The sequence below is a fragment of the Rhinopithecus bieti genome, unplaced genomic scaffold (genome assembly GCF_001698545.2).
Source record: "Rhinopithecus bieti isolate Rb0 unplaced genomic scaffold, ASM169854v2 scaffold_10271, whole genome shotgun sequence".
NCBI classification, from domain to species: Eukaryota; Metazoa; Chordata; class Mammalia; order Primates; family Cercopithecidae; genus Rhinopithecus; species Rhinopithecus bieti.
The window spans coordinates 383,752-388,925 of NW_016806626.1; positions in this window are offsets into that span (position 1 = coordinate 383,752).

Consider the following 5,174-nt stretch of genomic DNA (forward strand, 5'->3'; position numbering starts at 1 on the left):
TGAGCTAAATATTTGTGCCTTCTCTCAAAATTCATGTACACAAATCCTAAGCCCCAATGCAATGGCAGTAGGAGATAGAGCCTTTGATAAGTAATTATGTCATCAGGTGGTACCCACTAGAGTAAGATTAATAACCCCCATACAAAGAGACCCAAGAGAGTTTGCTTCCCCTCTCTCTGCCCTGTACCACATGAGGATACAAAAGAAGACCACTATCTGCAAATCAGGAAGAGTGTCCTCACCACAAACCAGATCTGTCAGAGCCTTGATCTTGGACTTTCCAGTCCCTGGAATTGCGAGAAATAAATGATTGTTGTTGAAGTCACCAAATATGTAGTATTTTATTAACCTGTAGCCTGACCTGATGAGACAGAGAGGCAGCAGGTCAGTTCTTACATATGGTAGCAAAAAGATTATGTGGTTACCATCTGCTGTATTTGTTCTGGTAAGAAGTGAAATAATCTACTGAGATTAATAGAGGGAGGAAAGGAGTAGGAAAACATTTAAATAGTGTGTATAAGATGTTATTTAATTGTGGAACTTGGTCGAATAAACTTGCTGAAGAAACATTATTTTTTGTGTGTATTTTGGAAAGCCCGATTGAGATTGAGATTGGTGAACGTGAACTATAGAGAATCCAATCTACTGGAGGATGCTTTTGCTATTCAAGGATTTTATCCAGGGTTTCCGTCTTGCCTGATGAATGTGAGATTAGAAAAAGGGAGTCAAGAATATTTTAAACACAGTAATAGTAAATATTATGCAAAAATGAAGAGAAGCTGTGTGTGAAGAAAGAGTGTGAAAGTGTTAGGGAGATGACTAATCCTGAGAGAGAAGTTCAGTGAGTTGGGCCCTTCCTTGTAGAAATTGTTTGTGATGATGGTAGCTGTTAAGGTGATGATTTCAGTTGATGAAACCTCAATGAGTTGAAAGAAGTAACTGGAAAATTTGTAAACACTCCACATCAGAAAGGAAATGGGGAGGTAGGCATGGAAGCCAGACAGTTCAAATCTGACGGTTAAAGCTGAGCAGAAATAATTGCCTGGGAGGAGCGCAAGGAAGCAAGGGAGAATCATAATCATGAAGAATGTGTGATGGATAGATTTCTGTTTCATTTTGGGGTCAATGGAAGTATTTGTAAACATGGAAAAATGTGTCATTTCTTTGAATGGGCTGCCTTGTAAGAAGGCAGTCACAGGAAATATATTCAAATAAAGACAAAATATGAGTTATATTGCAAAGAAGTTATTTTGCATCTTGAGATACAAAAGATTAGATCATATAATCTTTGAAATCTCATCCTACTCCAAGATCTCTTCTGAAACTGACTTTTCATCCTCTCACCACCTACATGTTTTCTCTTAAGTTCAGTTATTAGCAAAACAACTACATCCTTAATCTCTTCCTTGAATGTCTGTCACACTGACTTGCTCTAACTTAAACCTGGCTGTTTTCCAATGATAACCTTTCTTCTGCATAATTTATACGTTTTACCCAAAGTGGAGTAAGTGTCTTTTGTATTCATCACCCTGAAGAGATATTCATACAATTATCTTTACCTTTTCTATAAAAAAGTCTCTCTCTGTTGCTGTTATCAAAAGTCTCTTTGCTTTGTTTTTTGATAATCTTAGCTCTTGACTTACTGTAACTCTCTCCAAAACTACTTCTGTGATAATGAATTCAAAGTTCAAGACCTAACTTCTCCATTCTTCTTCTCAGTCATCTTGGTCCCCATTTTAACTCCAAAACTAACTTCTGTCATCATACCCATGACTTTACAGTAAGCCACACCGTTGGCTTACTAACAATTACTATTATCCTAACACCCAATTTCAAACATGTATTATCATTTGCTATTTTTTCAGCTCAGTCCCTCTTAGAACCAAACTCCAAGAATCTTTTGAAGCCACTGAACCCGTACCACTTTTCTTTATGTCTCCTTCCTCACCTAACATTCATACTTCCCTTATTATCCGGCTTAAATTGTATTGCTAATCACTATAAAATCACTTCCTTAATGCAACATTGTTTCCTATCATATTTGTATAGTATATTAACTAAATCACCCCAACCATAATTGAAAACAGTTCTCCATACTATTCATCTGTACCTCCACCAGTGAACAACCCTGCAGGGAAAACCAAACAACCGGGACTGACTCTACTTTAAGATCATGAGCACTAACTCACATTGTATTATTCTAGTTCATTCACTTTTTTACTGTACCTATTAGAACTCTTTTGTACTATGGCCTCTTGCCTCAAAATTATCCACTCCCTGCTGTGACCACTCTACTTCACAGAAGAGAGAAAATCATTTAAAAGACAAATTCTACAAACTGTCCCTTCACATGCACTTTCCCACATTTATACTTGAATATTCTAATTTATTTTATTAGCATGGACTGGACCCTAAGTAAATACAGTCCTTCTATTGTGTACATAACCTTATCCCTTTCCTTCTCATGGGCATTGCTCTAGTAATTTTCCCATTTCTCTCTTGAACCATGAAATATTGCCCATCAACTGGATCATACCCATCAACATCACGCTAGCTTGCAATTTTATAAAAATAAAAAAAAAACTGCCCATTTTATAAAGACAAATTATCTTGTCCACTTTCTCTTCCAGCTATTATCTCATTTCTCTTCTATTTACAAAGTAAAACTCATTGAAATGGCTGCTAAGTTTGATTCCTTAAATATTTTTCTTCCTATTTTCTTTTGGGCCAACTATCATCAAATTTTTATCCCCACAGCTCCAGCATAACTGCTCATTTTGTTGTTAAGATTAGTTTCTACAGTATTAAGTCCGATGGTCAATTTTCAGTGATCATCTTTTTTGGCCTATCGAAAGCAATTGGCACCATTGATGAGTCTAGCCAACTAAAGTATCTTTTTTTTTTTTTTTTTTTTTTTTTTTAACTTGGCCTCTTTCCTAATAACACACAGGCCTGGTTTTCCTTCTATTTTGCTGACTACTTTTCCTCAATCTACTTTTTTCTTAAATCATCTAGAAAACCCCTAAATTGTAAGCTACCTCAAGATTTAATCTTTGAACCATATCTCTATATTGATTCCCCAAGTGATTTCATCCAGTTTCAAAGACAAATTCCTTGCCAGTCCTGTTGCCTTTCAAATTTATGTCTCCAGCTCCTAATCCTTTCTGAACTCCAAACTTACTTGTACAAGTACATGAGCTAGTTATATAAAATTTAATAAGTCAAAAACAGAGAACTTCATATCCACCCCTAAAATTTCCTGTTTTGTCTTCACCAACACAGTCAATAACAATTATTTCCTTCCAGTTGCCCAGTTTAAAAAAAATGAGCCTGAGAATAGTGTAGTAACTTGAACATTTGCAAATAATCTGCATACACTCACTACCTTATGGTGAAATTCCATCAGCTTGCCCCTTTCAAGAGGAAATTATCATACTGTCAAAACGCTCCACCAGCTTGCATTGTTTTCCCCCTTAGCAAGTACCACGCTGAAGACTTCACCAGACCACATCCGTCTCTGATGGTAACTGCTTCAGCTGTCACATACTTGATCCTCACATCTTATTAAAATATACAGCAAGAAAGAGCAAAGTTTGTGCTAGTCTTTATTTCTGAGCAGATTGAGTTTCACATCAAATATTTAATCTCCTTCCAATCTATAAGCCAACCTCTTCCAAAATCCATTACTATTTTCATTGTATATTCATGCATTGTAAGAAATATAAAATAATAATAAAACTGAAAAAAAATGAGCCTTCCTTTAGTCTTTTATTTTTCTCTCACATACACAACTTCAGTAAATACTACTAGTACTTCTTTCAAAATATATCTCACCTATTCTTGCTTGTACACTAGTCCAAGTCTTTACTGACTCTTACCCAATTTTTAGAATAGACTTCTACCTATTTCTCTGTTTTTTCCTTGCTTTTCTTTTGCTTTTAGTCTATTTTATAAAGAAGTCACAGTGACCCTGATTAAACTTAGGACAGATCACAATACCACTCTACTGAAAAGTCTTTAATTGATCACTATTTTCCTTTTCAAAGTGAATGCTAGAGTATTCTATTTGTTCTGTAAACTTACTTATAATCTGACTTTCTGCTCCTCATGGACCTCATCTACCACAACATTTGTCCTCAGTCATTGCCTACTCTGCCTTTATAATTTCAAAGCTGCATTAAGATCACACACCACCTGAAGGTCTTTGCTCTGGTTGTTCCCTTTTTCTGAATTCTCTTCTCACACATATTTGTATTTCTTTGATATCTTAATTTTTTTAACTTTAAGTTCCAGGGCACATGTGCACAACGTGCAGGTTTGTTACATACGTATACATGTGCCATGTTGGTGTGCTGCACCCATTAACTCGTCATTTAAATTAGGTATTTCTCCTAATGCTATCCCTCCACCTTCCCCCACCACAAAACAGGCCCCGGTGTGTGACGTTCCCCATCCTGTGTCCAAGCATTCTCATTGTTCAGTTCCCACCTGTGAGTGAGAACATGTGGTGTTTGGTTTTCTGTCCTTGTGATAGTTTGCTCAGAATGATGGTTTCCAGCTTCATCCATGTCCCTATAAAGGATATGAACTCATGCTTTATAGGGACATACTATGGCTGCATAGTATTCCATGGTGTATATGTGCCACATTTTCTTAATTCAGTCTATCATTGATGGACATTTGGGTTGGTTCCAAGTGTTTGCTATTGTGAATAGTGCCACAATAAACATATGTGTGTGTGTGTCTTTATAGCCACATGATTTATAATCCTTTGGGTATATGCCCAGTAATGGGATTGCTAGGTCAAATGGCATTTTTAGTTCTAGATCCTTGAGGAATCAAGACACTGTCTTCCACAATGGTTGAACTAGTTTACAGTCCCACCAACAGTGTAAAAGTGTTCCTATTTCTCCACATTCTCTCCAGCACCTGTTGTTTTCTGACTTTTTAATGATCGCCATTCTAACTGGTGTGAGATGGTATCTCCTTGTGGTTTTGATTTGCATTTCTTTGATGGCCAGTGATGATGAGCATTTTTTCATGTATCTGTTGGCTGCATGAATGTCTTCTTTTGAGAAGTGTCTGTTCATGTCCTTTGTCCACTTTTTGATGGGATTATTTGATTTTTTTCTTGCAAATTTGTTTAAGTTCTTTGTAGATTCTGGTTATTAGCC